Source organism: Ornithodoros turicata, chromosome 1 (assembly GCF_037126465.1).
Source record: "Ornithodoros turicata isolate Travis chromosome 1, ASM3712646v1, whole genome shotgun sequence".
Classification (NCBI taxonomy): Eukaryota; Metazoa; Arthropoda; class Arachnida; order Ixodida; family Argasidae; genus Ornithodoros; species Ornithodoros turicata.
In genome coordinates, this window is record NC_088201.1 from 63604095 (window position 1) to 63616981 (window position 12887).

Below are 12887 nucleotides of genomic sequence, written 5' to 3' on the forward strand. Positions count from 1 at the left end.
TGCCCACAAACTTCGATCACCGCAGCACCTCCAAAAAGTAAAAGCATATGTGTCACATGAGATTTTTAAAGGTATTCATAGCAGTGATGGCCAGTAGTTAACTACATGTAGTTAAAAAGTAGTTATCAACTACTTGCAGAAATGTAGTGTGCAACTACTAGTTAAACTACTATTTCGAGTAGTTGGCTACAGTAGTTAGGTTACTGCAGGCGCCAACTACTTCCGATTTTGCCGCAAGCTTTACGGCATGGCTGTGCTTCCGATTTTTACCTTGAGCTACTTGTTTGATGAGAACGGAGGTGCAGAGCAATTGTGCCGTGCATGTGTACTAAATTTTCACTTTTATCACTGCTTGTGATTCATATTTAGGGGTCTTAGAACGTTATAGAATGGGATTGGTGTTGATGGACAACATTAAGTAGTTATAGATGTAGTTAAACTACACTGCAGTAGTTAAAGAAGTAGTTTTAACTACCCTGCCTGAAAAGTAGTTGAACTACTAGTTAAACTACTCCATTGCAAAGTAGTTAGTAGTTATAGTAGAAGTACTTAGTGGCCATCACTGATTCATAGTATATAATACCTTGTATTAACTGTTGTAGATCTAACCCACCTCTACAGTGTACACCCTCAGGAATTAAAATTCGTTGCGGAACTGTGGTCATTGTTTCAGTTACTGGGCATGCACATATATGCTATAAGAAGAAAATTATTTCTTGAGAATGCACTACTGTTGATCAAACTCATGCAGCTGTAGGTTTACCTTCGGCCTCTTGGAACTCTCTGTAGTTGCCTTAGCTGCAGGAGGAGTGTCCTCCAGCATGTAAACTACTTGCAAAAATATTGACGTATTTAAGGTTATGACACAGATTGAAGGGTTTCAATTCAGGAAATTTGCAGTGGCAGGGCCTGCCAGAGTGAAACCTACTGAATATTTATGGTGTCGAAGGGGCGGTTCCTTCAGGAGAGGAATATCTTGGATGGGAGCAAAAAGCTTGAAATTAACAAAGTGTTGTTTGCATTATGCAATTTGTAATACACTGAACACATAGGCAGCAAAACAAAAATTTAAAATTCAGCATGTATGAAAATTGGGTGCAACAAATTTACATAGTGTACCTGTACGTTGTCATTTCTGTGATATATATTGTCATTACAGGGAGGTCACAAAACAATAAATGTATTGTTTTGTCACTTCCCTGCGCATTCATTGTATCTTGAAATGCGTATATGCCAGAATAAATGCTGAACTTGAAAAATGTATATTTTCTTTATTCATAGAGCATAACATCACTTATCTTTACAAAAGCATATCGTGTTAATCTTTGTCACTCAGAATGCACAACCAAGAAAGCCATCTACCACTAAACATCACGTTTGACAAGATTCAGTTGGTATCATTTCATACACAGGGAACACCAGGGCTCCAGTTTCAAGCTCCAAATCGTCATGTTGCAGTTGGGAAACCGTACATGTGTAGTGCAAGAGAGCCCTCGCATATGAAAATGTAAGATGGGAGTCACTGTTAATGCAAAGTGACTCCTATGAGAGAGACTGACGCTGAAGAAAAGTGTGCAAACTGCGGAAAGTGCCATAGAGGGTTTTCAGAAATCGTGCCTGGTTTCACAGCAGTGCTACCACATTCCCTTTTAGATGACGATGATAATGATTGGAGTTTCAGATGTGCAGCTGCATTTTTTGCAACGTGCTCCACATAACTAGCATGACAAAGTCAGCAGTGGATGGCAGGCCCCCATCCTTACGCAGCTTTGTTCACGCTGCAGTGCTATTCAGCAAAAGCATGTGAGTACGCGAGAAGGACATTCAATTTCACCTGCAAATAATCAGAAAAAATGAAGGAAGAAGAAAAAAGAAGTGCTGTACTTCAAAAGGATATAAGTTTTGTGTCTCAAGGAGGTGTTACCACTTTCTAAATAACTTTATTAAGTTTACATCAACACCTAGATTAACTGGCCTAAGCAGTAATTGTTTGGGATGCTTCGGTGTGTTCATATTTGCGAGGCATTACATCGAAGACACCACTGTCGTTCACTAAAAGACCCTTTCTTGCTTGATATCAATCAAATTAAACGCATACGCCTGTTTGAAACAACGGCTGTGATTCTACGGGGCGATTTCTTTCTACCATGCGGGTATCCCTTCTGGGACCGTTCTTTGTGGAACAATTTTTGTCCAGAACGCAGCACGGGATATTATATACATGGTTGTTGTTAACCTCACATCATTTCTTATTGAAATATTGGCTGGGAAACGTGCTGTAGTACAATTCCCAGCGCTGCACTGCAGTGACGGTCTAGTTTCGGAATGCAAAACATAACGTTATTAAGAATCGAAATGCAGGGCACCTGCGAAACACTGTTAGGATACATCAGTATACTGGCACCTTACAAAATCGCGTGACGACAAACAATGATCAACGCCTGTAGCGCAATAAATACTCACAATCTCTGTTGCCTCCCATTGTTTCCAATGGGCACACGCAGCGTTTTAGGGCCCACCAACATGGCGGCCCGAATGCGTGCCTCTCTCCCACGAGCCCCTCTCCCATACGCGATCCAGCCTTTATACATAGAGATCAGTGCTTCAGAGACACCTAAGAGGGAAGCAACGCTGCCTCTGACGCCCCCAAATCGCACAATATCGTTTTTCTTATTTCGTTTTTTTTTTCTTATCTTCAGGTTGATGGAACCACATATCCGTAGGTTCAATGACGTACGCTGAACTGCGCGCGGAGCTCGACGCAAATCAGGCGAGTTGTCATAGTGACACCTCGAAGGACATACGGAAGCTCAGGCAAATATTACGATGTGTGTTGAGCAACAGCCCTTGAGCCGCCACTGCATTTCTTGTTGAAACTTTTTGTACTTTTCTGTCTTAGTGGCCTTCTGCATACTGAAATTTCTGTGTTTTCCTACCTAATCAAACCAAAGTGCAAACTGAGGAGTCTCAATAATGCGGTGCTGACTGCTTCAGATCACTCGCACGTAAAAAAAAGAAATAAAAGCGAAAAGCCATGATCGTACCCTACATCACGCTTCGGCAGGTAAATTGCTGTTCGTGTTATGTGGAAGACATATTTCTTCAGCTGTTTGTAATCGAATTAGCCAACTTCTCCGGGTGTCAAAAACAGCACTATATGCTCTTTTTTCCTTTTGCTGACTTTACTTTTCGTTATCATTCATTCAAGCGTCAATGTAAAAAGTACCTTATTTACCGGAATCCCCAACAGCTAGTTTTAGTGCAAAGGGATAGCGTGGTGGTTATGCGCACTGCGCGAAGCTCTCTTTTGCTGGAACATATCGCTGTAGAAGATACGCAGCTAGAGACAAGGGACGACAGACTTCACGCAAGAACTGCTTAATAACCGAATTTAATGCAACAGAAAACGAGTAAAACCCAAAGAGAAGTGACAAGAAAAGTTGTCTTCTTAGTCATTACCTTCCTGTTCGGTGGTCAATTGACTTATCGCCACAAGAGATTAGCTACCTGTACGACAGGCGCTGTTAGACCACCGAAGAGGAAGATAGTGACTAACAAGCCAGTTTTTCCTATCACTTCCGCTTGTGTTTTCCTTGTTTTCTGTTGCATGAAATTATGTCAGTTGTTAGTAAGCATGCAGTTGTTGCGGGTTTGTCGTCCCTTGGCTCTGGCTGCGTATCTTCTGTAGATCGCTTTATGTTTTACGCGTGCACAGAACCAACAACGCTATCAGTTACATACGCAAAGGCGATAGCGTACGATGCACTAAAACTATCTGATAGTGAGCTTTAGTGCATCGTACGGTATCTCCTTTGCGCACGTAAAGGATAGCGTTGTTGGTTCTGCGCATGAGGAAAACAGAGCTTCGCGCATTAGAGAGCTGCGCAGGACCACCACACTATCCCTTACGTATGCAAAGGCGATAGCGTACGATGCACTAAATCGCGTGTTATCGTGTGTTTTAGTACACCGGAAGAATTCTCGCTAAACCTCGCTAATAGCGAGTTTTAGTACATCGGAAGAACTCTACGAAAACGATACGATAAATAAATTCTCATATCCAAGCTTAGCAGTGTGATGCCACCCGCTTCAAAGAAACAGGGCGATTGGCTTATCATGCAATATGCTCGGAAGTTTCAGCCGCTCTTTGTACAGAGCTTAAAATAAACCTTTACATGGTATGATCACGATGCTGATAAACAGACCGCAGGCGTTGTACAGCAGGTGCTCACATAGCTTCCATTGCTTATACCCGTGTGCTTTAACTGTGGTTCGATCAATCTGAAGATAAAAAGAGAAGATATTATGCGCTTTGGGTGTCTCAGAGGCAGCGTTGCTTCCCTCTTACATCTGAAGCACCGATAAGCGATAAATGTACGAGGGCGTTGTATGTTTTCTCATTGATATTTTACTGGTGAACCAAAGGTGACACGGTTCTATCGCAACACGTTGTATACGCTCTTGGAGTTTCTTGATCACACACAGCAGGGTGCTGTAAAAGCCCGTGATGTCACCTCTATGTAGATAAATGTTTCGACGAATTGCTAGAACTGTTTGGAATTGCTTGAACTGTGCGCTGCACTACGATGACCTCATACTCAACAAAGTGAATTGTGCTTCACTTTTACGGATTCTGATCCGGTGCTGGACATCTGGTCTTCCGCTTGTGCCAATTCTGCTTCCGGATACTATGTCTGAAAAGCTTTGCTTCTTCCGTTTCTTTTCTTTTTCGTGCAGCAGCAGAATGTCTGGCTTGTACAAAATTAGATGGGAGAATGTACAATGGATGACAAATGACAGAAATAGATGTTACCATGACACATGTTACCAACCAAACAGAGGAAAAACGATCCGAAACGCGCGTAGCCAAGTAGCGCAAACAAAGACATTCATACGCAAATCTGGCTCCTTGAAGGACTAATCATAGAGAAGATTAAAGGAGGCCAGGATGAGTGTGTACGTTCGAGACTTTGAAAACAGATATTCATTGCGGGGGGGGGGGGGGGGGAGGATTTATTGGCAGAAAAAAAAGGAAAAGAAAGGGGATGTTACCATCGCCCTCTGAATATCACCATCTTCTCACCTGATTTTCATTGTTCTTTTCACAGCCTATTCAAGACTTCGGGTTGTAGGAGCATTGGATCTGTTCCTTATTTCGAATCCATGCAAGCGGAATGTTGAGCACGCGAAGTATATGCGGAAGTATGCAGAGAAAATCCCCCCCCCCCCCCACACACACACACACATTGGGGCTCCCAAGTGAAGCTCCCTCAACAAACCGAGCGGAACAGTTTGGAACCTCAAAGGACAACACCAACAATAGATGATGACGATGAGATGGGGTGTTTCACCGCGGTGGTTTAGTACCCTAACCCATTGCACGTGGAACATTATATGAAGCTGATGAAGGAAGGATGAAAATACGAGAAAGAATGAGAGCGTCCATTCAATGGAAGACGGGAAGTCCATGACCAGGTGAAGAACCCGAGATGGATGGAGCACAGGATCTTCATGGGGACAATGAATGCAGCTAAATTGAGTGGTCTCTTTTTGATAGGGGCTACCTCATCACACAGTATGTTCTTTGCGGGCAGTAGAGTGGACATTCCATAAGAATGTGCTGAGAGTTCACGACGACACCGCACGTTAAGCAGAGGCTTGTGTGCCAGCACTTGATCATGCACTTGAATTGTGGGGTGAAAGCCACATTGAGAAGGAGTCGACGCAGGAGAGACCCCAAAAAAACCTGACCATATTCACCCACAAATATGCATTTACAAGCATCACCATAACAAAAACAACACTACACGCGCTCTTTGATTTTCAATACGCGCATCCCGCGGCGGTAGGTAGATGATGCCTGCTTATTACCATGCGAAAGGAATCAACTTGTTGTTGGTTGGTTAAATAACAAGGGTAGGTTGAATTCGCGCAAGCGAATTCTGCTACCCCACAACAAAAGAAACGGTACGATCGCACCACAGAAGGTGCGAGCGCACCGCAAAAGTTGCTCTAATATCAGCCTCTGTGCTTGTTTACCACCGCTCATACCACGATATTCTTTGGCTGCGCGCGCCACTGGCCTAAGACCTCCTCACAAGCTCCGTGCATCGAAGCAAGAGCCTCGTGAGAGCAAGAGATTTTTTTTTCTTGTTTGCATGCGCAACAAATTATGCGAACTTATCTGTCTTGCAGAGTGTTTGAGATGCCGTACAGAGCATTCAATTGCTCACGCGTTTCTTGCAAAGTACATGGAGTATTTGCGCTAACTCACCAGGTAGAGGGCTTCAACCAGCGCTTCAGTGCATCTGGTGAAGCCTACTTTACAGGTCAGAAATTTGGAACTAAAATGGAACCTCGAAGACCCCAATATTCGTTAACGAAACTTGCACCATATGTTTCGCTATGACACAGAGAACGTCTCACTAGAGAACGAATGCAAAGCGGTAACAAAGGAACGTGCTACACGCACTTTTCTATTCCTAATACATGGCTTCTATGGGAGCAGTATCAGGTGAAGCCTGCTTTACGTTTTGTCCCGAATTGCTGGGCATGGGAGAAAGGGACATCGCGCGCCTACGGGACAAAAGCGGTTGGAAAGAGCACGTCGAGACCTTCAAAGTGATTTCACACACGACTATGTAGCTTCAAGTAGCGGTGTTAGGAAAGACAGCCGTACATCCCATGTATTGGGAGGAGTGTAAACACGGAAACTCGTATCTCGAGAACCGCTAACGTTAGAGATCTGCCGTAAATTTGGCCACGTCTGCTACGTCGAAAACAGCAGGCTCCAGAAAAAAAAAGAACACTATCAAACGCGGGTTCCTTCCGAAAAAGCCTCCAAAGTTTGGAAAAACAGCATTACGAATACATCTCTGCCCACAACTTCTGAACCGCTGAAAGCCAGCCTATGTGTGATTTGACCGATCGTGGAGCGATTTGAGACCTACTCGGACGCAAATTTTGGAGTCAATCGAACGAATGGGGCAGGAGTTACGGCGCTCCGAATGTGTTGTAAGTGCTGATGGAAACCCAAAATTTCCAAATATCTCGATTACCGTTTGTATTTCTCACAAGCCGTGGGCGTGCACGTGAAGGGGAAGGAATTGGGAATACGTCACAACAAACCGCGTCCCGATAGGACCGTTTTAGGCCGATATATTACGCCCGAAATCCCATCGAGCGAGATCGCTGTCAGTAGAAAGAGACTCACTACTCCATGAACACAATACCCAGTAAGCCCAGAGTGGACTACCCGTGTACTCCAGGTAAATACCTTAAGAATCGATGCTCTGAGTACGGGAACACGATAAAGAGCTGGATAAATGCACGTTAGAGCATTTTGCGACATGATCCAACCTGACCTACCCTTAGTCATGTGCGTCAGGTATCGTTCCGAACGTGTATCTCATTTCTGTATCGTTTTCGTACATCCGTTACTATTCTGTCCCTAGGATCGTAGCAGTGAGTTTAATTATCTTGTTTATTTAATTCCTCGAGCGGTGACACAAGTCTGGTTCGCAGAGCACAATCCATTTTCATAAGGTAAGAGGGCTGAGGAGATGCAGTTAAGTGGCCCACTTCAAAAATGAGTTTGGCATAATTGTAATCATAACTATATAGCAGCATCAATATTCTGAACTATGTGTCATATGTGATTCCTATGTCGCCCATACAACCCTATATGGGCATCATACAGCCCCATATGTGTACTATTGCTGCCCGATACGAAGTCGCACGACATCCATATTGTTACCATATCACTTCATACGAAGCCCATATAAATATTATATTGACCCCGTTTATGACTTCGTATGGTACCCATACAAATGCCATAGTGCCCTCATATGACTTCATACGGGACCCATATATATTAAATAAGATCCATACAAATCTGTATGCGACCCATACAAAGTGATATAGGACCCATATGAGTTTCATACGGTATTTTTAATAGCGGTGTTTCGTGCCCGTTTTGTTTGATATCCTTTCTAGCATGTGGGTTCCTATTTATCCGCTCAGTGCGATTATTACCCTGTTCATTCCTATTACCTTATCCTCTATCTGTCAGCTCCAGTGACCCTGTTCCTAATGCGGAATCTGTGAATTTCAGATGCTTTTGACGGATTCATTTCGGTGAACAATACAGGGAGCCAGCACACACACGACGTGGGAAAATGAACAGATGCGCAGATGTTGAAAGACATCAAGTAATTTAAGCTAGAGTGCGTTGCAGAGGTCTTTACTAACTTGTGTTTACTGTGCCAGGGCATACACTTCATCCATGCAACTCCATCATCTGATCCATGGCAGTGCAAGCTTTTACAGCCGTGCCCTTGCATGTAAAAAATGCTGAATGATTTTAATACATAATCAGCAGGGAAGTAGAACACATTTTTTTGTACATTGCATGTGCATGCATGTATCACCACAGGCAAAGTGCATGCTGTTCCCCATACACACACTATGGGTAATAGGTCCTATATCTCCTATAATACCTATATTTTTATAACCCATATAAGACCCATAACTCCTGTAATGCCTATATCAGTTATGGGTCCTGTATTCCATAACATCATATGTACGGAACCTATACATATAGGATTTTTCAGTAGGAATGTTGAATATACGGTGTGGGATCCTCGAAATTAGAGGCTCAAATGCGCTCTTCACAGTGAACGTGCACTCAAAATTTAGAGCTTCAGGTGTATAAAAAATGCAGAGGCCACTTTCTACTCCTGGCTGATATTTCTAATCAGATACAAAATAACGCTCAAACAGAGCGCCCTCCCTCCGCTATATTGCAGTGACAATGACTCGAGACTTTTGTTTCCCAGCTCACGGTATGTATGTTTATATGGGTATTCCGTGTATTATTTGCAGTATTTCTTTAAACAATATGATCTAGCATGCTTTCTCACAGTGTCGTCTAACTCACCGAGTATGGTAATGTGATACAGATATGGGGGTATAGAAAACGAATATCAGCTCGGAGCTCTGATGCAGCGTTTGCGTTCCAGGTTTATTCCCTTGCACTCTCACAGATTTAGTGGAAAATTTAGCGATAATTTATGTTTGTGCATCGCCCGTAGAAGATATGCTCTGTAAAGCGTGTTTCTCGACCGGCGGTGTGCCACGAAAGACACATGTCATTTACCTTACAGATGGTGTTGTGAAATGAAGATGGCAAGAAAATAAGCAGGGAAGGGAACGTGCATATTCTTATTGTCCATAGTCGTTTTGGGAACTCTACTGGTCGAACTGGTGCGAACACCTGAATCGGCTCCTGAGCATGAAAGTCAAGTCCCTCGGTACCGAGGGACAGAATTCGAGTTCTTCAGCGAAAAGCGATCGCGCTCCGGCCAGAGAGCATGGTGGAAGTCGTTGCCCACATCCGGCAAACAGCGCGAGCCAACCCAACGTTCGCTGTCGCTTGGTTTCGCAAGGTTTGGACTGGAAGTGACAACCGGGATTCGTTGGAGTACCGGCTCAATCCGAGGTTTCTCGGAGGAGGAAGGAAGAGCGATTCGTGGCGGAGCGAGTTCAACGACCGTGAATCCTACCCGGATAGACCAGTTGAATTCGCCAATTGTTCCCAGGGTGGTCGATTGAAAGACGTTTGCTAAGGTTTGGGATGGAGTCCGCAACGCTATTTTCGACTAAAAGATTGACGGGGGTTCTATAGTTTAGGCTTTTATCTTTTTTTGTGCGATGTAGAAAATGAATGGGCTTACCCCGCCAAAGATGCAGTCGCCAGGACTGTTGTACGTCTGTAGGATGAGAACACCTGTGATACCATAGCAGACCGCCGCTCCAAACTGGTAAAATGGGAACTACAGAGAGGAGAAAAAAATATTCTGTTCATGCTTGTAACGGAAACAATAAGACTGACAATTTCCCAATCGCCGTGCCTGAATATTTCCCGACTCTTAGACGCACTGGGCATGAACACAATAGCCACATAACGCGACGAGTAACAATCACCTTGTCATTTCGATATCAATTTCTCTATGTGAAGTGCTATAAAAAAGAAAAAAATAATCATCTGATGCGAGAACTTCATCGTAAAGCTGTTGTTAGTTCTCCGATATCACATTGCATCACGGGTCTATTTCCTTTGCGTCTTTGATTAGCACCTTCATTAAACGACAGAATACACTGACACCAAGAGGCCAAGTCCGACCTACTACAAAAGCAAAAAAAGAAACTTACATATACCGAAATGGGAAGGAAGACAGCATCTGCTTCCGAAAGTATTCCGGCAAATATCAAGTGAATGTCATTGATGCCGTAAGTCATAGCGGAGAGGTAGAGGAACTGTTGACTTCGGGACTCAACACCGAACAGAAAGTACAAGCTGGCTATGGTGGCACCAATGAACTGCGAATGCAATTAGATCCAGTTTGCTGCAGACCAACTTCGTAAGGTACAACGAGAAAAACTAAAGCTGCGTTACACCACCGTACCTCTGACACAATTTGCTGATGCGCAAAAATTTAGTGCCCATAATTACTTACTGCTTAAATATGTTACTGATTCCAATGACACATGATACAAGAACGTGATTCTTCGCCCGAGTGGTCACACTTTGCCCTACAGACTGTAAGACTGTTACAACATATCGTTGGGAAATTGTTTCCTGGGCCAGCTTATAAACGCGGTTTCAACGCCTGCCTCACCTCTGCGTGCGACATCTCTTCACAGAGATCAACCTAGTTTAGTTTGCCGAAGCAAAAATTCGTCCTCACTCATCTGGGCACAACCCGAAAATATTACCTCGAGGTCGTTTTTTTTTTTTTTTTTATGATGTCAAATATCACGATGAAGCTTTGACGATTCTTCGCATTGATGATGTTCTTACCCCTTCCAAGAACGTGAACAATCCATGAGCGCTGCCGATATATCTTGTGGTTGCTTGCTGGTAAGCTACGTCGAAGTCCATACTTCAACTACGGAAACAGAAGGGTGCTACTTAGTGTAACGCCTTTCTGGAAGTGATAAAAATCGTTTTTGTTCACTTTTGTTCATTTAAATTTCGCGTGTAGTTCCTCAAAGGACGAGTTGAACTGGAGTGCACTTCCATTGGCCAGGAGATCGATGGGTGTGTGTGTATGTCGAGTTGTTTTCTTCTGGTAAAATAATCAAAAATGGATCGAGAGAATAAATCAAGTAAAATGATCATTCGGTGGTCACAGCCAATTCGACCAGGTTCTGCGTACACGACACACCACCTGCTCACGGTCTTCATGCTCTCCATGCGCGGATGTAATAGTGACGATTCGCTGATGTCAAAAGCACCTTATTTAAAGGTACTGAAAAGCGGTTCCTCTACGATCTATCTTTCCATCTAGAGTTCACGATTTTCCTAGAGCAACAAGGCTGGCCTGCATGAGGCATGGTGTCACACTGCGATCTTGGGTTCTAGCGCGAATTCTGTGACGTGCACGAAAATTGGCTGTTCCTGTCGGATTCTGGTTAATGATGAGAAGAAACCCGAAGAAACGTCGAGTACAAATGGATAGTATTGATTGTATTCGTCACTATACAAGCTCCACACGGAGTAAGAAACCCACCTGTTAATGTTGTCCTGTTTTTCTTCTTCCTTGGACGCCCAGTCTTCTTCTTTTTAAGTATTGAGACGCCCAGTCGTGGCGACGGTGACAAGCTGTTTTGTTTTTTATGAAGTTGGAGAAGTTTGTCAGCTAAATGGCCCATTGGTTTGCTACTCAATTCAATCAATTGATAGTATCGATATACCTATTTAAAAAGAAACTATCAATAACAGTCAACAGCACAATCGTGAAAGCTATTCAGTAAAGGTGAAGGTAACATTTCCTTGAGTTTGAGGAACGAAGAAAAATACAGAAAGGCAGACACTGTACATCCGAGACTCAAACTAGCAGTGATGGTTTCACAAGTAGTTGTAATTCCAACCATTGTAATTCACCCTTGCTTGGTAGACCTCCTATCTCCCACCTAAATGTTCAACCTTGCCCTCGACGTTTCGCGGGAAAAAAAACTTAGCCCATTGCTGGTTTGAGTCTCGGTTGTGTATAGTACCTATCTTTCTGTATTTTTCTTCGTTCCTCAAACTCAAGGGAATGTTGCCTTCATCGAATGCCCACCAGCTCGCTTGCACACTTCTAATCTGCTCCTTCTATTCAGTAACACACCCGCACTGTAGTCCCGGCTGCAGGGCTCCCTTGACCTGGTGATGAGGTTTCTCACAGAGCGGGATATGAACGTCTCTCTGCTAAATACAGTTTTCCTCCCGTTCACGCGGAAACGGTTGCCGAGGTTACAGCTGGATGTAAATGGACATGCTATGTCACGAGTTACGCATCATTGGTTCCTTGGAGTCATCGGGGATTGTTCGCTCTCATGGAGACCCGAAGTCCTAAGTCTCAAGACCAAGTTGTATGCTCGTACCAATATCCTACGATTTTTGGCAGTTTGTCGATGGGGCTCATCGTGTACATCAATGCTTACCCTACATACTGCATTGGTACGATCGCCCCTCACGTTCCACCTCCTAGTTCTTCATGCTCATGCGCCGTCGTCGGAAATTATTCTAGAACGCGCGTTGGCAAAGAGCATCAAGATCTGCCTTGGTGTTCCCAGAGCAGCGTCCAATGCAGTTGTTGTAGCCGAGGCGAGACAGCCCCCACTTCCTGTGCTACGGATGGTAGAGTCGCTTCGCCATTACGTTCGACTAACAATGAGATTTCGTCAGCACCCGTTGTCAAGAGCTATTTCGACCAGGGTGTCGAACCGAACCCGAACCGAAAACCGTACCCGAACCGTTATTTTTGCCGGAACCGAACCCGAACAGAAATTTTCATGACACTGTTGAACCCGAACCGGAGCAGAACCGTAAAAAGTAATAG

General features: G+C 43.9%; 1 protein-coding gene across 1 annotated transcript in view; it reads right to left on the bottom strand.

The window, feature by feature from the left end:
* Positions 1–11602, bottom strand: part of LOC135399705 (uncharacterized) — a 60847-nt gene extending 49245 nt beyond the window's left edge. The window contains exons 1-4 of the mRNA XM_064631442.1: positions 11574–11602; positions 10862–10949; positions 10213–10380; positions 9735–9833 (exon numbers count right to left, since the gene is read on the bottom strand). The gene's annotated coding sequence lies outside the window, so the exon portion shown is untranslated. The remainder of the gene's footprint in view (positions 1–9734; positions 9834–10212; positions 10381–10861; positions 10950–11573) is intronic.
* Between the last annotated feature and the right edge of the window lie 1285 nt (positions 11603–12887).